General features: G+C 47.6%; 1 protein-coding gene across 1 annotated transcript in view; it reads right to left on the reverse strand.

Moving 5' to 3' along the window:
• The window catches only part of znf407 (zinc finger protein 407), a 193,125-nt gene that overhangs the window by 71,581 nt on the left and 93,788 nt on the right, over positions 1-27,756 (reverse strand). The window lies entirely within an intron of this gene.

A 27,756-nucleotide genomic window follows, 5' to 3' on the forward strand; every position in this document is an offset into this window, starting at 1 on the left:
GGGAGAGAAGTGGTGGGAAAGGAAGTGTGGAATGAAAGAGGAGAAGAAGAAATAAAGGGAGGGAGAGAAAAAACAGAGAGAGAGATAGAAGCAAGGTGCAAAAGAGTGAGAGAAAGAGAGAGAGGCAGATAGTTACACACTGACCCCAGCAAAAATCATAAAAATCACAACCTACAGGAGAGAAGGCATTCAGTATAAACACTCACTCACTCACTCCTCTCTCTGTCTCTCTCTCTCTATCTCACACAAACACACACACACACAAACAGCCGCACACACACACACACACACACACACACACACACACACACACACACACACACACACATAAACAGACGCACACAGACACACACACACACACAGAAGAGAGAGGAAGCGAAGGTGGAAACTGAGGGGAGGAGGTGCACGATGGCTGCCATGCCTGTGTGAGCGAGCGCATTGATTTTTCTGTCCGGCCCTGGCACCTCCGCCATTTGTTCTCCGCTTTGCGGTTGGGCCCAAAGGGTTTGAAAAATTCTGTTACAGTCCAGTTGCCCCCGAGGCAAACGTGAGAATAGATTTCACCTGTAAAAGAGGCTGGGGGGGCCAGGGGGGGGGGTGCGACACACCACTTATCCGGGGCAGGAGCAGGGGCTGTCAGAGCAAAAGGCTAAATGAAATGCTACCCCTAACTCCCCGTCCCCTCACACCCACCCCCCCCGCCTCACTCTGGCTCTCTGTCCCTCTCTGACAGCCCTGGATGGCCTCTCTCTCTCTCTCTCTCTTTCTCTCCCTCTCTCTCTGGTGTGGCTGTGGTCAAGGTCCAGAACCAGGCAGGATTCCAGGCAAATCCTGTCCATCTGAAAGAGCTCCATCTCTGACAGCCCATGGTCACAGCACACACAGAGCCACAGGTCAGCCCTGCTAACAAGGAGCCCAGCTTACCCATCCAGTTCACATCCGTCTTATCACTTCTTCACATTAACAGCTCACACCGGCATTTACATCACATGATTTACATCATTCAACAGACGCTCTTATCCAGAGTCACTTACAACAGTGCTTTGAGCTTCAGGACGACAAGTTTTTCAGCCATGCATTAGCAAGAGAAAAATAAATAAATAAATAAATAAACAGGATACTTCGCAACTTCAGTTTTATGATTATTAGTACTGGCTCATCAGTATCATGCAGCACTTACACATCTGAAGTAAATGAGGGTTGTCAACATTAACACGTCAACGCATAAAATTAAGTGTTGAATAGATAATACCTTCACTTTTGAGCGCAATTAATTGAATTTAATTCCTTACTTTGTTTTTTTTTGCACACACCTGTAATCGGCAAAACCTCCACAGTCAATGATTGCTGGCGGTGTTCTATGTAACAGATTGCGGTATTGGAGGAAAATAATGAACATGGGTTCTGAGTGGCTCGTTTAGTTTGAAAAGACTCCCAGACGCCTCGGTTGATACAATTAATCTGTAGTTCTGCTCAAATGGAACTTCAGTATCACATAAGTGCCACTCACAAGCCAAACAGCAGGGATCTTTTTTTACTTGATTGTCTCAAAGATTTTTTTTTTTTCTGAAAACTTACAAACATCAGGCTTAGCACCCCATTTCTGTGCAAGATCATTAGGAGGCTGTCAGTATAAATTGTGGCTGCACTGCAAAACACTGAATGAGGGGAATTATCATTAAAATGAGATCCGAAGTTCATGGTTTCATGGCTGTGTTTATTTAACTTCCAGTCCAAACATTCTATTGGAACTGCAAGGAAACGTAATGTTTATTTAAAACAATAAAAAAGCACTACGTAATTCTAACATGCAAATACAGATGCGATTAATCACGGTCGACTATTGAAACAGCGGGATTAATCACCATTACATTTTTGACAGCCCAACAGTAAACACAACACGCGCTCTAAGCGGTACTTTTACATTGGGCATCATGAGTCAGTAATGGCTGGCAGGTGTCTGTGGGGTCTGAATCAGGCAGCAAGGCTGACGGATAGTTCCGGAACCCCAGAATCTGGGCAGGGTTTATCGCGGCTAAATGATCTCGGCGCGGCGCTCTGACAGAGCAGGACAGCGATGGTGATGTAATAATGCCATCCCGCCCTCCCCGGTTATTGTTGCTCCCTCAGTCAAGCCTGCCAACCTTTGGCATTCAGCTCCGAAATAACGAGGAATAAGGCTGTAGCCACAGCCAGGGCTAGGCTATAGCCTAGCGGGCTTGAATGTCAGCACGCGGACTGTATCCAATGCACTCTTCTGTACTATATGAACCTCATGTGTGCTTTTGGTATGGCTGTAGGCAAGGCATATGCATTTCTCTTTCAGGAAAAAGAAGTACTTAATACTACGACTGGCACGATGCCCCTGCCACTGCCCAGTCGATGACATCACCTCTGTCTTACACAGGTTTTTTTTTCTTCCCCAAACTGAAAGTTGGGTTTCTGAAAATGCATAGCTTTTCAGTTTTTCATTCCAGTTTCTGCAGTTTCAAAAGACATGTGCTCGAACACACAATACATATTTACCTTCACGCCTGCCCTGCCCTGTTAGTAACTTATTATGAAAAATAACATGTGAATGATAAATTATCAGAAAGATGTGCTTTAACTGGCAGATTAGCACAGATCTGGCTATATGAACACAGTCAGACAAACCCATTACTTTACAATATGGAATAGGAGTAGAACACACCGCACCAGCGCAACATCTTACTAGATCATTTAAACTTGAACTCCTTTACTCGGCCCGGTAAGAGGAAGTGAAAAGCCGTGCGTCTCGGAATCAATCACCGTCCTACAGGGCGGAATCGCGCACCAGAAACATATTTCAACATGATTTGTGCTGTTGGGATGCAGGTGCTTCTGGGACAGGAAAAGCTCTGCTTCCAGACAAACAGAGCGGCTGCATCTCACCGGCACCGCTCCGCGAAAAAAGAAAAACCTGAGCTCGGAGACCAAACCAGCCACGCCGCGGAAAAGCCAACCAATTTCCGTCATGTCGAGAGGGGGGGGGGGGGAAAGTTTGATAAATCGGCCCTGTCAATACCACACCGCATGACACGTGCTTACTTCTCAAGCGCAATCCTCCCACGGTACCGCACAACAGACAGAAGCGGCCTGCGGGATCAGACAACCCTCCATCAAGCTGCTCGCCAGTGCTAAGCAGAGCTCTGGATACGGTCCCTCAGAACGAAGGGGAAATGAGGGAGGGAGAGGGAGGGGGAGAGGGAGAGGGAGAGAGAGAGAGAGAGAGGGAGAGGGAGAGGGAGAGAGAGGCAGGTGGTGTCCCAGGAGAAGGCCAGGTACGGAACGAGCGATCAGAAGCGGAGAAAGTTATCTGGCAGCTCAAACTCCCGGCAGGCCACGTGCGTCTGCACACACAGCGGCGCTCGCCGAGCGGATGAGTGTCAGCTTGGCCTGAGCGCAGAGGGCAGCTCAGCCTGAGCCACTGGTGTTCAGTACGCTCCTTTTCTCAGGGAAATCCTGCAAGAGCTCGTTAAACGCGCAGGTTTACTTCCTGAGCTTCCTGGAAATGAGCAACAATCTCAGGGTATGATGCTCGACACTAGTGAAAGTATGTGTGCATACACACAACACACACACACACAAACACAGTCCTGCATCCACACATGCACACACATGCACCCACACATGCAAACAGATGCACACACAAATACACACACAAATGCACACACGCACACGCACAAAAACGACACACACACACGTGCACACAAACACGCAAACACACAAACACACACACACACACACGCACTCATACAACAACAACTTAAGGATTGACAGACTAAATTAGTGCCTCATCTCAATCTTTAGTCTCTGGGATCATAAGGACAATCGACGGCACGCACATGGCAGGTTTCCTCACATTACAGAGGCGATGTAAGGTAAGCTCTTCATAATGAAGCTGAGCAGTCAAAGCACAATTAACGTGGAAGACCCCAGCCAAGCTTCCAAGACAACAGCTGAATGACACCGCATTGCACGGCCTCAAAAGTTAGTAAATAAATAAATACATAAAAAAATCCACGAAACGATACCATCAGCACCCCACGTCACACTAATAGGCCCGCACGCATCCCCACCTCACAAAGTTCAGACAGGCATGTTATTTCTGAGATATACACATACCTATATCCATTTATTCCCGCAAGTATTTATGGAGCGTCTTGCCTCCGGCTATGAGAATATATATATATATATATATAAAGCGGGTGAACAGATGCTATCTTTTATTGTAAACATTATGCACGACATTCTTGTTTTATGCGTTAAACAGGCAATTGTTTATCTGGGGCGTGAGCGTGAGCGCGAGCGGTTTGAGCGACTCCCGCGTGCGCGTCTCCCGCGTCTTCGCTTCATGCAAATCCTCCCCACAACAATCGATATACTTCATGTCGAAGCGGGCCCGGGCGCTAATGCGCCTTACCAGATCAGATAGCGCTCTTTGATCCCGATCCCGCGCGTCAGATCTGCCCCGCTCCACAGCCCGACGCATGCATATGCATACGCCGCTCCGCCACGGGAGAGAGAGGGAGAGAGAGAGAGAGAGAGAGAGAGAGAGAGAGAGAGAGAGAGAGAGAGACAGAGAGAAGGAGAGAGAGAGAGAGAGAGAGAGAGAGAGAGGGAGAGAGGGAGAGGGAGAGAGAGAGAGAGAGAGAGAGAGAGAGAGAGAGAGACAGGGGGGAAAGAACCTTTTTCCCTATTCAAAGCTGCCATTTGTTAAATATAATTACCGCTGCATTTATTCTTGCTGTTGTTGTTGTTTCGTTGGCCCTCATCAGCATCTCACATCAAACAAATTAAAGGCTGTACCCTGGATCTTAATTACAAACAGGGATTTTTTTCCTCCCCGCTCCACTTTTCCTCCTCTCCTGGATCGGAGGTATTAATTCTCCGGGTTGCCGTGTGACTGGCGGCGGTGGCGGCGGAGGAGGAGGCGGGCGCAGATGCGGAGATAAGCGAGCGGGGAGCGGGAGTCGGCGCGGCGCACAGTGGAGCCGCGAACGCGCCGTCCGCCCGTGAACGCCCGATTAGCGGGTTTTTTTTCTCTTTATTTTTGGTCGGTGGAACGAAAGCCGGGGAAGGCCTCTCCTCCGACTTCAATCCCGCTATCCCACAATTCAGCCTGAGGGGGCCCTGTTACCTTCTCTGGATCCCCCGCCCCCCACCACCCCCCCTCCACACACACACACACACACATCCCACAAAACACCCCCCTCCCCAAGCAGAGGATACACGCTGGAGGGCACAGCGATATAAAGCAGAGTGACAATCAAAGGCAGTTTGTGTTACAAGGCCATTTTGGAATGGGTCATGCCTTGCGCCCTAATTGAGTTCATGGTTTCGCATCACCCGATGAGGTCGCTCGCCACCGGCCGTGATTGGCAGGTCCATCTGACCGATGTTCGGCTTTGCAGGGAGAAAAGAAGTTGCACCGTCCTTCAGACAAAGTCACAGCCTCCAGTTATGTGATTTGAGGGCAATCTTGAAACTGTCTATTAGGGAGTTTCTGGCTTTGCGACAGAAAAAAAAAAAACCCTTTGGGGAGGGTGCTTCAGCTGGTAAATAAAGCCCAGAGATGAAGGTTCTGGATGGACCAAACTGAGAATTTACACAGCTTTGCGAAGGCCTTTTACACAGTGTTATTGAAACAAAGATCAGAGAACACTCACCGGGTTAATTTGCAAACGCATGTTAACTTTTTTACCCATAAAGGCTACAAATACTTCAAGCTCTTATTAAATATACATGTTAAATGCTCTTAAAATAAATTACTAATATTTTTTTCTTTCAGAGAACAACCCTTAAGGGGAGAAACTCAAATTAATCAAATGTTTTTTAAGAAATTGAGGAATTTTTTAATTGACACAGATTAGCCAGCCTACGCTAACATAGTTTTATACAAACAAACCAGAAACGTACACTGCTTGAGTGCAAAAATGCTGTGGTTCATTAAGAATGTGCAACAACAACAACAACAACAACAAATCTAATGGGTAACTATTAGGATAAAATTTTCATACGCAAGGCAGGAAATAGAGAGTTGAAAAATTTTGACCAGACTTAAAAACTGCACCCCAGGTTCTGACTGACCATCCAACAGTCCTTGTCTCCAAGACCATTACTGTCTTGGCATCCTGTTTTCTCCAATAATTCTACAGGCAATGTTGACAGATCATTCTGATATCCCGCCCACAGAATAAATCCCCCACACAAAATTTCAATACCTTTTCCCCTCATTTTAATCCCCGCTAGCTACCAAAAACTCAATTTCCTATGAAACTGACCCCACAGATTTTTAAAAATCCTCTTCATCTGCAGAAAACCCTCCCCAACTCTGGCAACCCTATCCTTATGGCGCTCAGCTGAGATCATCAATCCAGGGCCAGCAAGAGTCCAGACTAAATTAACAGAATGAAGATTAAACGATGCCAATGGCTCAGGCCAGACAGATATTAGCGAAGGCTGACGATGCTTTAAACCTGTCATGAGGCAGATCCAAACAGATGAGCAGACGCGCGTAACAGTCGCGGTTTTCCTCGGGAGTCGATCCAAACGGAATTAGGGAACGCTGGTGAAATATTAAGAAAAGGTTTAATTTTGGATTACCGCTTCCTGAAAACATGGCCAACTTCATTACTTCTGATTAATGCGGACCCAAACTCGGCCGATGACAGCTCGGTCTGAAGTTAAAAATCTTTTCAACGGAACGATGTTCGCTCACGGTCAGAGGATACGCTCCCACAAGTAACATGTTCAGTTCTGTGTAGCCAATACACACTGAGGGCATTAGTCTGCTAAACAACCTAGAATGAGTCTGGTTGTAGGCACTTTTCTATGGGACGGCACAGAAGCACAGTTTTTAATCAGAGGGTTGTGGGTTTCAGTCATTGGAAGGACACTGCGGATGTGACCTTGAAAGCAGTACTTAACTGAAGATAAAACTGTAAAAATATACGTTCAAAAAAAGGTTGATAAGTCGCCTGTGATAAGAGCAATTGCTAAGCAAATGAAGGTGAATTGATATTTGAATAGACAATCACTTTCTTGCTCTTCATCTAACCTACAAAAATATTTCAATACTCAGACATGCATATATGCGCATGTGCACACGCACACACACACGCACGCAGGCACCCTCTGAGACACATACACGCACACACATGCGTGCACACAAGCACACACAAACATGAAACAATTCTCCATATGCCAGCCACCCATTAATGCGGCTGACAAGAAGATGACGCAGATCCATCCATGCTGTCTGTAGAACATTCCAGTAAATTAAATATTCTGATGGAAAGTATACACACAAACACATACACTGTGTTCATTTGCATTATTAATAGAAACGGTAAACAAACAGAATGGCAGGGTAAGAGTACACCGTGTGCGAGAATGCGCAACGAACACAGCGAGCTTCACTTCTGTGGAGGGAAGCCATGGAGACGGCAGAGGGCTGCAGTGCTTAAGGAACTGTAATTGTAACTCAAGAGGCTGCAGGTTCAAATCTCAGGTGGGACACCGCCTTCGCACCCCTGGGCAAGGTACTGCGTCTGAACTGATTTCGTAAATACCCAGCTGTAGAAACGGACGATGCCTTCTCTGAAAATAAGCTGTGCAAACAGGACAGGATAGGACAGTGCTTACGTGCTCTGCCCTGGTCTAGAAACAGGCTCACGGCAGGTCCTTCTCACCCCCTGTCTGTCACTGCGAGGCCACGCCCACTACTCGCACACATGATGTCATCTGATCATTGAAGTTCCATTGCTGAACGCTGAATTGCAATTTATGTACACACAAAAATATACAGCAATTAACATAACTGAAGCCACAACAATAAAACAAGGTTTATAGTATCTGAAGGTCTAAAAATGTATGGATTTATAAAAAAAAGTTCCAAGGGAACCTTTTTCAAGTTTTTTGCAGACCCTTTGCAGGCCCCGGTTTGGAGGCCCCTGTTTTGGAGAGGGCTGCAGTTCTCCTGCAGGACCGGCCTGTATGGAGGGCCAGTGGGCCGCCGGGGCCACTGAAGTGCGCGTTTGCGGGAGGTGATAACGCTGGTGATCATGATTATGATGGCGACGGCCCCCAGTACGCGGGTCCCAGCATCTGGCCCCCGGTCCGGGGCGGCCTGGCCGGCCGGATGTTTCCCGCCGCTGAGTGCCACGCGCGAAGCCTGCGCGCTCTCTCTCTCTCTCTCTCTCTCTCTCTCCTTCCCGCTGCCCCCGTCTCCGAGATCATGCTAGCACCACCATCAACGTAATTACCGTCATTAGCATCGCCGCCGTCATCGCCCGGCCACCCACCACACGCGCATAAACTAATGAAAAGACGAACAGGACGGATGAGACGAGAGAGAGGAGAAAGAAACAAAACAAACAAGAAACAATGGGGAACATAACAAAGGAAATAAGCCACTCTTTTTATAATGCTACATTTTTGAACGGGCGTTCTCTGTGGACAGCCCCTCCCATTTATCCACTCACAGTCACTGGTATGCACAGAAGTCAAGCTGTGGGGTCCTGACCGTCAATGCGGGGAATGCAGACGTGGGACTGTGTCCTCTGGGGACATTGGCTCATGTGACTGTCATCACTGCCCCGCTGCCACGACAACGGTGACCGGTCCCGCAATAATCAGCACAAAACAACAACCAGTAGCAATCAGCGTCTGACTTTGCACCATGCGGCCAGAACCAGTGAGAGATGGAGACAGTGACCAAGATACACTAAAAACACAGCGCGGCTTAAGAGAAATATAGTGGCAGAATCAGAGGAGGCAACGAGAGAGCCGGTGAGGGTGAAGACCATATTTTGTCAATATATGAAACTTAAGAACAAAGAAACATTGGACATATTAGTTTTTGTTATTGTTTTGGGTTTGTCAAAATGACCTTAAACTCTGAAACTTTCAATGTAAACATACTACATGCATTTCACATATCAGACAGAGCTCTCTGAACACTGCACCAGCACAGTGTACTGTACATCCTGTTTAAAATACCAACGCAATCGTGTCACGCTGTTTTTGTAAGGGAACATACCTGCCGTCATTTGGTGTCATGCCAACCACGCACCCGGCACAATAACAAACAGGGCAGGGAAAGAACAGAATTCACACTTAATTATCCACATACTGATTCTCACCCTTACAGAAACAATCAATTAAAATAATGCATCAAAAAGATGTTTACTCCTTCAAAAAAGGACAACATCCATTTCTCATACACCTATATTATTTTCCCATAAACCACAAAGTGGGGATACCGCACAAAAAATGGTCCAGAATTCCTGATCAATTGGTATAGCTATGTGTAACTGTCACATCTGTTACATCTATTTCAGAATTACGTCTTTGCGAAGCCCAGAGAACACAGAAGTCACAGCAGTAATATTACAAGCAAAACTTTTGAAGCACGCTGGCGGGGAGCTCGTAACCAAGGTTACCGCGGGGTGGAAACGCCAGCTGGAGAAAACAGCGTTCTCCGGCGTTCACCGACCGCCAACCGACACCTCCACCGAACAGACCACAACCGCGGTCCTGTTCAGGCTGAACCGGGAGGCAAAAACAAAGACGCATGACGTCTTTATTTACCCTCGATCCTAAGAAAGGGTGAAGAAGAAGAAGAAGAAGAAGAGAAAAAAACCCCTTTGCTGAAATCCTATTTACCCTGCTGCAGGGCAAACACAAATTGTCAATTTAATGAACACGGTGGACTAGATAAAAGAGGCTGCGCGTGTAAATCCCTTAAGCCTGACGAACAATCAGGAATTGTTATCTTAATATCGTTTCCCTGTTATGTTACCCATAACTTAGAGAGTTGGGGGGGTGTGTGAAGCGCAGCACCGGGGACTCAGAGGGGACGGGTCCCCGTGAGATGATTGCGTTATTGCCTCCGTTATATTGCATCCCATCCTTCACCGGCTCGCGCACACGCGCCGTAGCGCCATTACCGCTATTACAGCTGCAGCGGCGCCGCGCCCAAAACAAACTTCTGCCTTAATTAAGGAGGCCAGGAAGTTCACCGGGGGACCCAAACGCCAGCTCGCCTCTCGCTGCTGTGTTTGGGGCTGAAGAGACTCAGAGTTTTCGGAGTCTTGGAGTTGTTGCTGCCGTTGTTTTATTGCTGTAATTTTATGGTTGTTGGGTTTTTTAATGCAGAACAGACATCTGGATTTAGCTATTAGGCTTCCTGTAGAGATTTGTGGATAAATAAATAAAATAAATAATAATAATTATTATTATTATTATTGTTATTATTATTATTATTATTATTGTTGTTGTTGTTGTTGTGTTATTGTTGTTGTTATTAACAACAACAATAATTATTATTCTCATCATCATCATCATCATTATTCATCCTCATCTCATGATATATATGGAAATACTGTATTTTATTTCCTGTCAGTGTATCCAGTATCTGAGGCTCCAACCGGTAAAAGGTGGGGGGGGGGGGTTATTAAGAATTATTTCCCTTATTTAGAAGACGTGGGGAGTCAGTGTTCTGCGTTACGGCTGACAGTGGAATCATTGACAATATTCAACACCCTGTTCTAAATGTGACGGAGGGGGACAGTGTACGTTTGGGAATGTGAGACAGAGTGTGAGGGCATAACAGCCAAAAACCTAAAAAACAGAGGAAAGGTGTCCTCTCAAAGACATGGACGTGGCTCTGTGATTACGGGCAGGCCGACTGCATATCACAGCGGCCGCACGCTCAGCGCTGAAGGTGAGTGCGAGTGTGAGCGTGCAGCCTGGAGCTCTACCAGCAGCTCAAGTCACTAAACCAAGGGTTACGCTGCCAGGACTAAGTTTGTCATCTGTGTTCAACAGGCAGGTCAAAGTTTGGATTCAACACACCCTTACTGCAGTAAAGAAAAAGAGACAAATTGGGACAGATGCTTGGAATCCACACTTTTGTATTTATGCTTCACATATAGAGCCCTACCAATTAACAATATATATAGCAGGCACTAAATACTGTCTGGAGGAATTAGCATTAATATGAATATCGGTCGTGGTAAATCACAGAGAGAGCCATAAAGCACCGCACTCTTTGTCAAAATTCTGGTAACAAAGCAGAAATACCGTAGAAATACAACATAAGCCAGCGGTATCTCTGTTTTTCTCTCAGACATCAAACCACATTAGTGCATCTTAAATCAAATTACAGCCAAAGTTTTCATTAAATTCAACTGCCTACCTGCAGGTGGGGAAATATTTATGTTTTCTTTACTATTTTGCACTCTCAGACACAGGGAAAGGATGATAAATACAATAAACGTTATTATCTTTTAAGAATATGACTGTCATAAATTTAAGCAACGCTGATGAGAATTGAATTTCGGGGTTCGGGCATATTTCAAATATGAGAAGATAACTGCACTGATGCTTTCATTGCACTTTTGTACCAAAAATAACCCACTCTGTCTTCACATCACCAGAGAAAGTTAGACTCCTTTAAAGCAATGCAATTATTTACGACGCACAGCCCAAACCTTGAAGAAACACACAAATATTAGATTAGGTTAATATTACACACAAGGATTCTTGTTAAATCTCAAATAGCAATATTATAAATTGCTATTCTTTCATAACATGCCAAATTTATACTAAAGACGTGCGATTTAACACATTCTCAGTGTTTTTGGGGGGTGCGTAGAGAGCTGAAGATGGATGTTCTACAGTCACGGAGGCAAAAAGGCAAAAAATAGGGATGCTATTTTTTTTTTTGCATTTAGTATATGCTCGGTTCAACTCAGAACAAGTGTTCCGATATGGATTTTGATTAAATACACAGGGAAATTACTGAGCAAGTAACCGTGATGCACACTTAATAAAAGGTAAAGTCTATGCATCAAAGTGCATCTTATTGTAAATCATTCAGCCGTAGCAGCATGCAGTCCGTATGTTTAGGCAGACGATGTCACATTAAACTGCGCCCACACATGCGCTCGGATATTTACTTTGCTCCATATCATTTTAGAATAATGAGTTTTATCCCTTATCTAATTAAAGTGGGCCTTGCTTTCGAATTAGGGAGCTGCATCATTTAGCCTACGGTTGTTTAGCAAATTGGCTTGGTGGCACAATAGCAAACGCAGAAAGGAGGGGCAGTCCGCAGAAAGAACCAGGGCTCTCTTATTACTTGAATTATAATTCAATGATCACCTTAGATCACACACAAGCCATAAATCAGGGGCCTGACACAAGATGAAAAATTGTATTAATAATGTGAAACTTATTGTACAGTCCAAAAGGCTCCCTTGATAAATGACATTGTTCGGGCCTGACAATGATTGCATTTAAAACATTATTTCTGTTTGCCGGTTTACAAAGTGGGCCTCTTCATGAAAAATTTACAACACTCAGCCTTCCCGCGGAGTCAGAGGGCAGCGCGAGCGAATGGGCGCCCGGCGCTCGGCGGGGCCGAGCCACGCGTCTCCGCCGGCCGCACGCGCTCGCCAGGGAGCGGGCCGGCGTCGACCCGGGGAGCAGCGCGCCGTTCTGTTCGCCGCTGAGCGGAGCGAGCGCCGCTCCCCGATGCAAACGCTAATGAGCAGCACCGAACAGGGAAATATTACATTCGTCTCCATTGCTTTACGGGAGAGGAAAGGAATAAGTCGCGGTTGGAGAGGGGGGCGGCGGATGGAAGTGATAGTTTGCTTTGTGGGCTTTTTTTATACATATAAAGAAGGATATGTTTGATACGTACAGTAATTTCCGGCAACCAGCATGCTTTGCGACGGTGGGTAAGGGGGCGTTCGCGGTCTGTGGTCGGAAGCAAGAAAACACACTTTGAGTAACTCCAAAACAGCTTGTACAGCAACGTTACGTTTCCAGAGGTTTCGCTTATGAACGTATTAATTTTATAGTGTTTACCGCAACGATAAATATCCGGTTTTATAACGTGCCGGGAGTTCTTCCTTCTCGGTGCAAGCAGCGCAAACTCTTCCCTCCCAAAGACCTGTGTCGTTGCACTGCTGAAATAGGAAGCCGCAGCGCAACTTCCTCAAGCGCGATGGTCTCAGGGTGCATGCGCCACAGGAAATAGTTCCCTCCAAAAACAAGATTAAGTGTTCTTTTCTGAAGAATAATCGGGTAACCTGCACACACACAAACCTCTGGAGGCCCAATGTCACTCTGTATAAGCCGATCATGAACCCTGAACCCCCAAACCCGACGCTGTAAAGCCAACAGGGCCCCAGCAACCTCCAGCCTGCTCTGAAAACTGTGAAACTGCCGATCAATCTGTCGAAAGAACACCCCTTTGCCCGGCGGTCCGTGAGAGGTTACGGTTAAGGAACTTAGCCGCGCCATCCAGAATGACTCCCCACTGCGCCTCTGGCGGCTCTGGAGCACCCAGGGAACGAGCGTTTCACCCGCCTGAGCTTTCCACCCACCCCACCGCGCAAGAGCGCCTCCTCTGGTTACTCAGGTTACTACGCCTGCACGGGGAGCGCGGTCCTCTGGGCCAATGGCTGCGTAGCTCAGCTGGCAGACCGCACACCCGAATGAAGACCGGCTGTAACCGGTTCTGAAGACGCGCTCGCTAGCCTGCGCTCCCCAGAACCGACGAAGGACGTCTCAGCAAATGCAAACTGACATTCCGAATTCTGAAAAACGGCGCGAAAATTTACCTGAATACAAAGTAGCTGCTGATCATGACGACTGTTACACCGAGGCCCGCACTAAACTACTCGTTGGCGAAAACTAAATGTTTTGAAAGAGCGGCGCCCAGACAAGCGATTCAAAGTCAATACGGTGACAGGCGCATGATGTACCGATATCATTTCATTTCTGAAGACGTTCCTACTGCCCACTACATCTCTTCAGCGTGTCCTCAGATAAAAATGATAAAACGTATTTTTACCGGCCGAACTTGAGAAGGTATTAATAAATAACAATGAGGGAGGCCGATAAAGCTACATTGCTTTGCCCGCCCCCAAAAAAAAGTGTACAAACAGAACTTTGCAGATAGATCATATTTATGAAAGATTGCGTGTCTCGCAGTGTACAGCATGAAAAACTTAGTGTCACTGGGCGAGGGAAAAAAATGTTTCTGTTGATTATTCTTTTTCCATTTCTTTTCTTTTTCCACCCCAAAAAATGTAATAGAAAATTTCCCAGAGCAACAAACGTTGGCCTCATTTTAAAATTTATGTCCATGTCCTTCCTCCCACAAGCTTGATTATATGTGCTGAGACATAAAACCCCAGAACTGTCTGAAGATGTGTATGAAAACACACGGCGCGGTGTGTATGCAGCATGTGCATGTTCTCCATCACCGTCCAGGGGCATTGCCCACAGCGCTCATAAAAGTGACAGAGCCACAGATCTTCTTCCCCCGTTCCCATCTGAGGTGGGACGGGCCGGCCAGTCCCCTGGAGTCCACCGGGGCGCCCCACCATAAACCACCCCCCCCCACCCGCCCCCCTGACACCCCCAGCCCCGACACCCTTGCCATTCGATCCGAGCCTCTCCTAATTTCTCCTCCCTGTCACGCGTTCCCCTCCCTCCCGCTCCTCCTCCTCGCCGCTCCCTTCCCCGGCTCTCCGTGTTTTCCCACGGACGCTAAATAAAAATAGTTGCGAGCGGATGGGCTTCTTAACGCAGCGTGTCCAAATGAAGTGTCTTCCACACAGTGAGAGCGCGGCACAGCTGGGCGATGGGGCTGTGGATCTTCTCTGGGACGTTAGCTCGGATGAGTCTGAGGGGGGGAGGTACGGCTGGCATTCTGTCGCCTTCTTTCAGGAGGACCTTAAATGTTTCTGACTGTATATTCTTTCCCTCTGTTTCCGCGCCGACGCTCACTCTCACTGTTGATTGTATTCTAAATAACAAAACCATGCCCTCCAGCTTGGCTCTCTGCTCCCTGTTTTCCGAAAACCTCCGTGCGCGCGCACACACACAAAATTCTCCCTTTGTCGTATCCCCGTGAACATTTATGATGGGAACACATTCATCTAAATCTGCTGGCCATACAGAATAGAATAAATCAAAAATTTCCCAAACATAACAATATTTGTATTGGGGTGGAGGGTGTAATTGATGACCGCAGCTGCACTAATTAAAACCCATCTGAGTTTCATTAATCTTGGTCACAGGGTCCGACCGCTCCTCGAGCGCGGAGCCACGCCTCGACTGAGCGCTGTTGTCCTTGCGCCGGGCTCCTCATTTTTCAGGTGGGCTGAGACCATTGTTGGTTTATTAGCGCCGGGAAGTAATGTGAAGCCGCAATTAATAACGGCAACAAAGCTGGGGGAGCGGGAGCGCTCGCGCTCGCTCTCGCTCTCGCCCCGACCGCGCGCCGCCGCCGCCGGCTCCCCACCAGCCGCGCGGCCGACGCTATCGCCGGGATCGAGGAAACAATTAGGCAAAATTAGCAAATGCGCGTTGCGTACTTTTCTCTGTGGTATGCGGTTAATTGTCTGCTGGCGTCGCTTGGTTTCCGCCAAATGAGTGGAGGTAGGGTGAACCGGAACGGGGACGGCACTGCCAGATCGGCCTCAGCGTCCCGCAAACCGACCGAAAAATCCACCAAACTCACCCCGGCCCAAGGAGGTCAAGGAGCACTTCCTGTTTGGGTAATAGTAGGTTCTGTTCCACACTGATGCTTTACTAAGATGGTGAACGTAACCTGGGTACAGACAGACCTCAGTAATATTATTTTACAACTTCAGTTGCTGTGATACAGCTTCTGAATGCATTAAATTCAAACCAACAGTCTGCGGAGCAAGTGCACAACATGTATGAGACAAGAACTAGAAGTGAGAAACAGGGTTGGGGGTGGGAAGGTGCGTGTGTGTGTGTGTGTGTGTGTGTGTGTGTGTGCAAAGCATATGGTGCACGCCTGTCATAAACAAGCTTTATGAAAAAGCCCTGAATGTTTATTAAATGGAACGGTACCTGAGGAGCTGGTGTGAAGGCAAAATGCTGGGTTTTTTATCACCGTTATCCCATAAATTTAACCGGATTACGCCGGTGATAAATTCAACAATAGCGAAAAGCGTCATCTTAATTTGGGTTTACGCGGATAATGCGGGAGCGGGCCGCATCGCTAACTTATTACCTGAGTGGCAGCGCTTTGAGTAATGTACGGCAGCCTACCCCGCGACTGCCTGCGAGGAACGGGGGGGTAGCGCCCCCCGCCCCCCAAACCCCTCCCCTTTTACGCCCCGCTGCACCTCCCACCACCCCCGAGGCGCCGGGGCTTACCCCGGGAGGTGTTTTTTTTCCGGCTCGGGCTCCCGGCGAAGCTAGCCCGCGTCACGCTAACGGTAAACGACGGGATCTGGATTCATCTGCGCCTCCGCGGCGCGGCGCCGGGCTATCGTCCGTGTCCTCGGCTAGCGTACGTCCGCGCGCGCTCTCAATCAAACCCGCCAGCGCGCTGACGCACTCGCGCCCGTCCGCGGGGGCGGATAGCGATCTGGAGAGGGGCTGTTGTGCGCAGGTAATTTTTAATCCTCGGTGCTAATGCGAGTGACGGCTGGAAATGCACGCGGGGTCACTAAAACCGCGGTAGCTAAGAGCCAGATGTGCCCTAGCCGCCCAGGTGTTCAGGAAGAGCGCTGTTAACAGCCAGGATTGATGATCCAATCAAACTGTCACCGCGGCGATCCGCGCCAGGGAGGCCGGGATGCAGGGATGGCGGGATGGAGAGATGGGGGGCGGAGGGGGGAGAGGGGGGCGGGGGGGTGTGTCGGGGGGAGAATATCCAGGAGGCCGGCGCATGCTTACCGTTACTCCAAATTGGGCCTGACAGTCTCGATTGTGAGAAGGAATTTTTCCCTAAGTAATGCAGGAAACAACTCTCCCTCTCTTCCGGAGGATGTCACATAATCAAGCCGGCCTCTTATTATTTTTTATTTTTTTTTATTTCTGGTTTTAAGAAAAAAAAATTACTTGGGAGATGATGTGATACTCTGTGCGCTTTCCAACGCACACTTTATTAAGGTGCGCCCGTTACTGCATTTAAACCTGCGCCGACACAGAAGCGCGCACACACACACACACACGTGCGCAAACAGCTGCTTAGAAAGCTCGCGCACACGTGCAAGCTCGATACATGCAGGACGAAACTCTGCATACCGCACATACAGTACGCAGAAACGGTTCTGGGTAACTGTTCAGGCAATCGCTCATAACCAGACAAAATTATTTACGGCCGATTCTGCAGAACATCACGGGAGTCGGGGGGGGTTGAGCTTCTTTCTCCAGAAATACGGTCTCCTCTCTCGTACGGGATCTAAACCTGTTCAGGCCGCTTCCGGTACTCCTCATCCTCACCCTCAGACCCGCATCAGGATAACCTGTTTAGAATCCCCAACGAGCGGACGCAACAACAGTGCATGTTCGGCGTGTTTCCATTAAATACTCTGTGCGTTCCGTAGCGACGTGCTAAACGTGCTAATGCCCCTCTGTCTGTCAGCGCTAAACTCTACATACTGTACATACAGTCAGTCAAGCAGCTAATCATTATAGCATGCCGTGTCCTATTACTGCCCCTGTGTTTGTTCTGAAAGAGCTGGGTATTCCTCAGGAACGGGGCGCTATCGCTTAGCGACTTCGTTTAGCTTCGCTTTCCTTTCTTTATTTAGCGTGCACATTGCATATTAATCACTCCTGCAGCTGGATGCTTGCTGAGGTGTTTCGGGTTAACTGCCTTTTCTCAAGGTCACGACAGCCACGTCCCGCCAGGAATTTCTGAACCCATAACCTCCAGGCTACAAATCCAGTTATCTAACCGCCGCGTGTATCGCAGCGCTGCAGATGAGACCGGGATCCAACCAAGCTGGGTTTTTTTTTTTCTAAAGACTGTTGTGATGAAAAATGTCTTTGATTATTATCGAGGAGCGTTATTTTGGGTAGAACTGGAGCAAAGCAAACCCCAAACATCCTTGAGCAGGGGACTCGTGCGGCCGTACAAATGGATGATATATAAGTTCCAGAGAGAGGCATCAGTTTAATGCGCTTCTGTCTACGGTCACATATATTACAATATCAATTTTGTCTTGGCAAGATTCGTCAAACCATGTGCTACAGGACTTTAGCATTTATTTGTCACTTAGTCACTTAAGGAGAACGTCATTGCTCTTTGGCGTTACCATTTATATGCACAGTGTTAGTGGCACTGGGAACACACTTATTTAAATTGTGAGAATTAAGTTACTGTCACAGTAGACATTCACTCTGAACACTGGAAAAATGTTTCATTCAATATTGGCTTATAACAAGCTGTTAGGAATGTATAATTTGCAAATATTTGTTTGCAAAATATGTGAAATGCATTAAGAATATAAATTTGACAATAAATGAGTGGATTTAGGTTCATGCATAAAACAAATGAACTCAAAAGGAAAAAATATAGCTAATTTTAAATTGTGGATGCATAGCCCAAACACGATTTGCTTTTTGTGGTTTCCACACAGAATTACGTACCAAAAACAGTATGCAGAGAGAGAGAGAGAGAGAGAGAGAGAGAAACAAAAATGTGTGCAACAGAAAGGGAAAGGAGAGAGGGAGAGGGAGAAAGGAGGCAGGACAATGAGTAACAAGGAGAGGGAGGGGGCAGAGGGAACTTGCACCTAATTATACCTAATAAATTTATGATGAATTAGATACAGGTTGTAGACAAAAGTTAAATAATTGGTCACTAAATCTTCCTGTCAATAGAAAATGACATTAACAAGAATTTGAATATTTAACTTACGTAACTTACGAATATATAGTTACTATCCAACTACATTCACTGGTTTCAATGTACATGTGCTGCTGATAGCCTTCCTTTGTTTATGTACTGTATGGAATATGTTTCACTACATTTACAATACCCATTTCATTTCAATAAGGCACAAGAGAGTGAGTGGAAGAATGGGAGTGACAGAGAGACTGAAAAGAATGGAGGTTTCACATACACTTCCACAGAGTGAGAGTGAGTGAGAGAGACACAGATGAGTAACTGAGAACAATGGAAGCCGAGGGACTGAATAACTGGATACATGGACTCCGGGACAGACATGCATGCAAACAGACAGATGCCAAGATAGACACAAGCAGACAAACTGACATATCCCGAGAAAGGTACAGACACACAGCGTGCATGCGGATGGAGAGACAGAGAGGCCCGTGTGAACTGGAAACAGGAAGGCCTTTACGGCTCTCATAATGTATTATCCTCACCGCCGAACCGCGCGGGCTTTTTTCCCAAGCAGGGCTGTTACAGTTATCACCAAAATGCACCAGTCTATCAACCGCACCAGACAGGGGGTGTGCGGAGCCAGGGAGACCTACGGCTCTGGAATACAAACACGCTCCCAGCCCCCCTCCTCCCCCCCCCGCGCGCTGATGAGCCCCCCCAGACGGACCCGTCTGCTGCCGCGGCGCTAAAAAACGCGGCCGCGGCGCAGGCTGACCGCGGCGCACAGCGCTGTAGTAAAACAGCTGGCCCCCGGCCAAGGCCTCCGCCGGAGCTACACGCCGTTAGCTTGTCTGACCGTCCCTCTGGACCCCCAGGAGGCTCGGAGGCTTCCAGAACAGCCGAATGGACGGGCAGGAGCGGGGCTGAACGCTAGTGAATGATGCCTCAGACCCCTCTCTCCTTCCCCAGCTAGCGCAAACCGTACGCGGCTCATCGCTGCATTTAGCAATCGCTTATACAAACGTACAAAAGAGACAAGACCTGCTACAGACTCCTATCACTATGGCCTGTCCTTATCTGCTACAGACCCCTATCACTATGGCCTGTCCTTACCTGTTACAGACCTCTATCACTATGGCCTGTCCTTACCTGCTACAGACCTCTATCACTATGACCTGTCCTTACCTGTTACAGACCTCTATCACTATGGTCTATCCTTACCTGCTACAGACCCCTATCACTATGGCCTGTCCTTACCTGCTACAGACCTCTATCACTATGGCCTGTCCTACCTGCTACAGACCTCTATCACTATGGCCTGTCCTACCTGCACAGACCCCTATCACTATGGCCTGTCCTTACCTGCCACAGACCTCTATCACTATGGCCTGTCCGTACCTGCTACAGACCTCTATCACTATGGCCTGTCCTTACCTGCTACAGACCCCTATCACTATGGCCTGTCCTTACCTGCTACAGACCCCTATCACTATGGCCTGTCCTTACCTGCTACAGACCCCTATCACTATGGCCTGTCCTTACCTGCTACAGACCTCTATCACTATGGCCTGTCCTTACCTGTTACAGACCTCTATCACTATGGTCTATCCTTACCTGCTACAGACCTCTATCACTATGGCCTGTCCTTACTTGCTACAGACCTCTATCACTATGGCCTGTCCTTACCTGCTACAGACCTCTATCACTATGGTCTATCCTTACCTGCTACAGACCTCTATCACTATGACCTGTCCTTACCTGCTACAGACCTCTAAAACTATGGCCTGACCTTACCTGCTACAGACCTCTATCACTATGACCTGTCCTTACCTGCTACAGACCTCTATCACTATGGCCTGACCTTACCTGCTACAGACACCTATCACTATGGCCTGTCCTTACCTGCTACAGACACCTATCACTATGGCCTGTCCTTACCTGCTACAGACCCCTATCACTATGGCCTGTCCTTACCTGCTACAGACCTATATCACTATGGTCTGTACTTACCTGCCACAGACCTCTATCACTATGGCCTGTCCTTACCTGCCACAGACCTCTATCACTATGGCCTGTCCTTACCTGCTACAGACCCCTATCACTATGGTCTGTACTTACCTGCTACAGACCTCTATCACTATGGCCTGTCCTTACCTGCCACAGACCTCTATCACTATGGTCTGTACTTACCTGCCACAGACCTCTATCACTATGGCCTGACCTTACCTGCTACAGACCTCTAAAACTATGGCCTGTCCTTTCCTGCTAACGACCTCCATCATTATTGCTTGTACAGTATGTACCTGCTACAGACCTCCATCACTAAGGCCTCTCCTTATCTGCCACAGACCTCCATCACTATGGCCTCTCCTTATCTGCCACAGACCTCTATCATTTTGACTTGTCCATTTCCCCCTACCTCAGTCCTTTGCTGTACCAGCCACAGAGCTTAATCCCAGCTCACATTAGCCTGATACTGCGTCCAGGCCTGACTGATAACTAGACAAATAAGATAAGCATTCTGTAGACAGACAGGATAAAAAGAGATGTGAGCTAACAAACCAAGGCTGTTACATTAAGAGGCTTCCAGACAGCCAGAAAGCGTGCGACAGATGGACAGATACACACACAGACAGACAGACGGGGTAAATAAAAGCAAGGAGTTAGAAAGCGTTTCTCACATACGCATCTCAGCTTGTCACACAGGGACCGTGCCAGGTGCCGCCTCAGAGCCAGGTGTGACGCCGATAAATTCTTTATTTATTTATTTCATTATTTATTATAGTCCCCGTTCCACAGTGAACATATTGTTTAGCATCTTGGTCTCAGGCAAATCCAGGACCGATTAAATGAATGGAAATGCTTTAAAACCGTGCATTAAAAATGTTGGACAGAAAAACATGGAAGATTTCACAACTGCCACATAAAAACACAGCATATTAAGCTTTATAAACTTGGTTAAACTTTCCTATTCAGAGCTTACTTTGCATAAGAAATCATACATGGCTTGGCTCCCCGATCCCTCTGCGACACAGTAAAAACCTGCAGAACTTCACTTTATCCACTAGGGGAGCTACAGATGGGAATTACGCAGAGCCATTTTGTAGAACTTCTTTTGGGCAGTCAGCCTATTCAATTAAGGGACGGGATATCTGGAATTCGTTTCCTGTGCAAATTAAAATGGAGCACAATATTTTGCACGTTTTACAATTCAAATAAAACAATAAAAACAGCCCTTCCAGGAACGAGCATAGTAAATGGGCGCAAGACACAAACGTTATCCACCGCACATCACATTATTGTTTTGTGCTGCGTTTCTAGAGTCAATGTGCATCTGTCCGTATCAGGGTTTAAGGCCAGGAACAGAGCTTCACAGGAAGCTTTGACTTCCGCATTAAAACGTGATTAGAAACCGTAAATCGCTCACGTGCCGTCGGCGTTCAGAGGGGTCTTAGAACGATACGTACAGGTGCTCGTTCGCTGGCCGTAACGATGTTAAGCGTTCCACCACAGCAACCCGGGGAATGAAGATGACCCCAGACGCAGACAGAAAGAGCGAGGTCAAAGCGTTCGTACGGAGCGTCCGCTAAATCCCGTTAGGACGCGTTTTCTTTCGGCGCTACAGCCGCGAGCGATAACCTCGGGCCATTTTAAGGGAGCGGCGCAGGCGGAAAGAGCCTCTCCGTTTGGGGAAAGTTCACTGCTAATATAAGAAACTGTAACTTCAATCCGGTCCCAGGCCGGTTTGTTTATCTGCAGATTATTACATACGGCCATAACATATTACATCAGTAACACTGATGCTCTCCGCTTCTGTGAGTCACTGGGGATAAGAGGGCTTGCTAACTGATCATTTTAAAAATACTGTGCTCTTAGCTTTTGTTATGTTTTTGGCCAATCAGTGGCCCTATTCAGGCTAAGTGATCAATGCTGAAATTACAAACTACTTCTACACTAATCTCTGAGTCTGGCCATTCTCCTTTCCCTGATACCTTCAGCACTGGAGGCAAATAGATAGTTTAAAATGGCCAGCACCTACCTATGTTCAGCGTACGAACGTATACAAAATGCCAATAAATTGCACGTTTAAACACCACTTCTGAAATGTTCAAGACATCCAGGATTTCCTGGGAACGGCGTGTGTTATTCACAGTGTACTACATTTAAAATGCAGAGAAAATTTTGAACCCAAATAACAATCAAATTAATGCTAAATAAATACATAAACCAGGACAAGATCTCGATGAGGTATGAATCAGTACTGGGTTGAACTGTTTCCCAAAACTTAACAAATAAAAAAACACTTTGTCCTGAAATGAAATGGCCTGTAGGACACAGCTATTGGCTGAGTGGATTTCAGCTTTGTTTCTACTTTTTTTGGGTTTTTTTTTCTGGTCACGCCGAGAAGAACACTTAGGCTCCAGGAGGTCTGCTTCCTTTACGGCTTCTCCATTCCTGCCATACGCCCGGAAAAGTACATAAAATCTGTGTGAGCAATCACGCAGCCTGACCCATAAAAACTTAATGCGGGTAATTTTGGAGTAATCAAAGTTTTATAGACCTCAATAGCTTTAAACTAACACAGTCTAATTATCGTTTTGTTTTAACGGCGATATTAATGCAATCCCTCATTCCAAACACTCATCTAACGTGAAATATTAAAGAAAATAAATACAAACAATAACCTTCTTTGGCAAGTGCCGGGGAAAAAAAGATGCAACAACAAAAAAGTAATTGTTTTTATTATGATTATTATTATTATTATTATTATTGGGGATTTAGGAGGAAACACCGACTCCGGCGATCTACGTTTGTGTGCGCTTTTATGATTTCATAACGTGCGAGTACTACTCCGCTGTTTGTATTCATCATTCTATTTATATCACTATCAATTTTTATATTTCCTCCGCGATCGTTTTATATGGAGAGCAAAAAATAAATAAATAAAAAATTGACACCGGTGTTTAGAACTTCTTTTTTTGTGCGCCGGTCTGCATTGCACCACTGAGAGCCCTTCCCGGGATCTTAAGAACACTTAATGAAAACAAACATTAAATGTTTGCTGATCTAAGGTGCGCTGTTCCGGCTGACCCTTACGAGCGGCGGTGTGTGTGGCGGTGGATAGAGCCCCACACCTCCGAACCCCGAGGTCACCGGTGCTCCGGTCCCAAACGGGAGACGCGCTGCCGCAGCTTTCAGCAAAACCGTGCGACCCAAGCCGCCGCGCTGCCACATAACTGAGCAGGATGCTCAAAATGGCCGTCCCTGGAGGAGCGTGTGCATCCGCGCCTCGGTGTACGCTCCCAACTCAAAACCTTTCCCCTACGGCGGAAAACATTCCAGTCAGGTTCCCTGTGTGGATGAGTGAGCACGCTTCCCAAACTGTTTACTGTCCTGAAGTCACAAAAAACATATCAGGCATGTCACATACAGATTTACCGGTAACATCCCCGTTGGTTGAAATTTAGGCACCAAAAACCATAATGGAAGAATGGACGTTATTCTTATAACATATGAAGAAAGTTCCAAATAGCTAAATTTTCAATACAGTTACAGTAACATTACTGATGATGTTTTTTTCATTTTTAATTTTTATAATGGAAGTTCCAGTGCCAATTACAGTTTTTTACTAGAATAATGGAATAACAAAACTGAAAAAAATATGTTCCTGTTACTCAAAAGTAACATTCAAGGAATATGAATGTATGTGCTGAAACCGTGTTGGGGACTTGTTTCCTGTTACTGTCAAGGAACTGATCATTTTCTGGGAATATGAGTGAGGTGAGTGTGTGTGTGTGTGTGTGTGTGTGTGTGTGTGCGTGCGTGTGAACGCGTGAGTACGCATGTGTGCGTGCGTGTGTGTGGGTAGAGAGCCAGCGGATATTCATTTTCAGCCTCAGGTGAGTTCCCTCTTCATTAGCTTGCTTTTAATTGTCATGTAGATTCACAAGTCGGATGAGCAGAACAGAAGTAAAAGGTTGAATTCATAATGAATCATTAAAGGGACTGGATCTCTCCATCTATCTATCACAATCTCAGGCTCTCTCTGTCTGGCAATCTCAGGTGAGAGGAGAGACTCTTATTTCCATACTCTGCTTTTCGCTGTGCCAAGCAACGCCCCCTCGCTGTGCCCACATTCCGGATGTAACACAGGTTCTCACGGCACGACACTTTAAAATAACGCCGTGCATTTCCCTCCTCTTTTCACCAGCTAAATGCAGCACGTTCTAAAGGAAGAGTAATAATATCAACAGGCCACGCTGAAGACGCCATCTCACACTCACTCAGCACCACCTTCACACACGCGAGCGTCCTCAGCAGCCGGGCTGGTCTCCCGCTGAGCCTGCCGGAGAGAGTAAGCGGCGTGCATTCGTGTGTGTGTGCGTGCAAGTGCGTGTGTGGTTCTGTGTGTGTGTGTGTGTGTGTGTGTGTGTGTGCGTGCAAGTGCGTGTGCGGTTCTGTGTGTGTGTGTGTGTGTGTGTGTGTGTGTGCGTGCAAGTGCGTGTGCGGTTCTGTGTGTGTGTATGTGTGTGTGTGCGTGTGTGTGTGTGGTTCTGTGTGTGTGTGTGTGTGTGTGTGTGTGTGTGTGTGTGGGGATGTGCGTGTGTGTGTGTGCGTGTGTATGTGCGTGGTGTGTGTGTGCGTGTGTGTGTGTGTGTGTGGTGTGTGTTGTGTGTCGTGTGTGTGTGTGTGCGTGTGGTGTGTGTGTGTGTGTGTGTGTGTTGTGCGTGTGTGTGTGTGTGTGTGTGGTGTGCGTGTGTGTGTGTGCTGTTGCGTGTGTGCGTTGTGTGTGTGTGCGTGTGTGTGTGTGTGTGTGTGTGTGTGTGTGTGTGTGTGTGTGTGTGCGTGTGTGTGTGTGTGTGTGTGTATGTGTGTGTGTGTGTGTGTGTATGTGTATGTGTGTGTGTGTGTGTGTGTTTAAAGGACAGGCAGAGGAGCAGCGATGCTGTAGCAGGATGTCACCTGCGGGAGCAGCGGTGAGTTGGGCCACACACACGGCCTACATCTGCTCCGAGGGGAGGGGCGAGGGGCGCTTCCGTACCCGCCCGGCCGCCCGGCCGCCCCCCGGCTCCGGCCCAATATGGCCTGGATACGGCGCGGTAACGCGGGGCAGCGGGGGATGCTGGGAAACAGCTGTGAGCTCAGCGCCTGGCGCCGCCGGCGGCCATGCCAGGCCAGCTGCCCGCTCCCCCAGCACCTGGCACAGGCTGGCCGCTCGTCCAGCGCCCCCCCCCCACCCCCCACCCCCCTCTCCCGCCAAACGCTTTTACACCCCGCAATAACGCGGCGCCTAATGAAGCCTCACCCACCTTCACCGCAGCGGCAAGACTGTACACTGCGTGTACCCCACCAACAGCTCTGAGATCTTTTAATTAACTAAAATGAGGCTGTGTTCTAATTATCATCCAGAAAGAAAAAAAACAAAAAAATAATTTTTATCTACTTTTTCCAAACAAAAAAGGAAAAAAGAAAGGTGAATTCTATTTCTGTTTCAAGGTGTGCCCCGGACCTATCATCCGTCCCCCCTTTCTAATGGGTGAGGAGTGCATTAGTTCAAACGGTTTATTATTCCAATGTGAAAAAGGAACTAATAGAGGGGTCTTTTCACAATTATTTCAGAAAACAAGGCCTTGAACAAGTCAGTTATTATTACTTGGTTGTTCTGCGAGCACTTTCCAAATTGCCCCAAATTATATTCAATTAAGACAAGGTCAGTGCTGTCAATCAAGTGAGCAAACTTCTCCCTCATTAAACTGTTAAGTTGGGTGCATTCCTTGACCCCTCCCCCCCTCCCCCTTACCCCCCTCCCCCACCACCCGTCCATACCCCACCCTCGAACCCCCCTTTTGCTCTGCTCTTCCCACGATGCACTGCGGCTGGAGGCTAGCTTTTTTGTGCGTGCCATCGTGAGCCAGATGTGTCACATTAGAGAGAGGCTGGGATTCGGTTTCCGTCTCCCTGCCAACGGGCTGTCACCCACTGGGATTTGTCATCGTACCCGGTGGTGGCCCCCCGCCCACCCGCCCCAAAACCTGCGCCGGGGTCACCGACAACACAGGGCCTCCGCGCCGCCGTTGCCACCAGGAATCCGGAAAATTCGGCAAACAGACGTCAAGCCCGGAGAGGGAAAAAAAACGGCCGGTTATTTTAACGACGGGCAAACCAATTCTGTCCTTTTAAATTATGGTAATATAACACAGTGTCACCTCAAGTAACAGGGAGCTCTCCTGTGTCTGAGCGCACAGAGAGAGGGAGAGGAGAGGGAGAGGAGAGAGAGGAGAGAGAGGGAGAGAGAGAGAGAGAGAGAGAGAGGGAGAGAGAGAGAGAGGGAGAGAGAGAGAGAGAGGGACAGAGAGAGAGAGAGAGGGAGGGAGGGAGAGAGGGAAGGAGAGAGAGAGCCACGCACGCCCAATCTAGCTGGCCTTCATTTTTTTCTTTCTCCCCCCCCCCCTTCTTTTTTTGACTAACAGATCTCCGATGTTCTAAAAATACCAGGTGGATACGGGGAGGGTGGAATTCATGATAAAAATGCCTTCTGACACCGAATGCACTGTAATCTATCTCTTCCCCTGCCTACGAGCCGGCATATGTTTGCAATTGCTTCTCCTCGTCCCCAGTTACCTCTCCGCTCCTCCAGGTCCGGGCTTCAAACCGCCGCGGCTATCAATCACCGGGCCGGGCCCTGTCACAGCGGGCCGGAGCCAGCGGCGGACGCGCCTTCCTTAACATTCGCTGAATTTGTTCCACTTAATAAGCCCTCCCCAATGACCTTCCGCTAATTAACCGCGGCTGTGTTGGAAATATGATGGTTAATTAATGATGAGATAAATTCTGTCTCAGGCGGTGTCAGAAAATGATGACACCGTGTTTTACGGTTGAGATGGAAACGGCGGCTTCGAACCCGCGGAAGGAAAAAAAAAAAAAGAGGAGCCGGCGGCCCGCATTTTTAATCTGCCTGGAGAGGCGCGCGCGCGAACTGCTGACTTCCCCAAAATAATAATAATGAAAAAATAACTGCTTAAGAATCAATCAGTACTCTTACTTTTTATTTTTGGTTTTAGGCGTTAAAGCTTGCGCGTGGTTTTTTGAGT

The sequence above is a fragment of the Anguilla rostrata genome, chromosome 1 (genome assembly GCF_018555375.3).
Source record: "Anguilla rostrata isolate EN2019 chromosome 1, ASM1855537v3, whole genome shotgun sequence".
Classification (NCBI taxonomy): domain Eukaryota; kingdom Metazoa; phylum Chordata; class Actinopteri; order Anguilliformes; family Anguillidae; genus Anguilla; species Anguilla rostrata.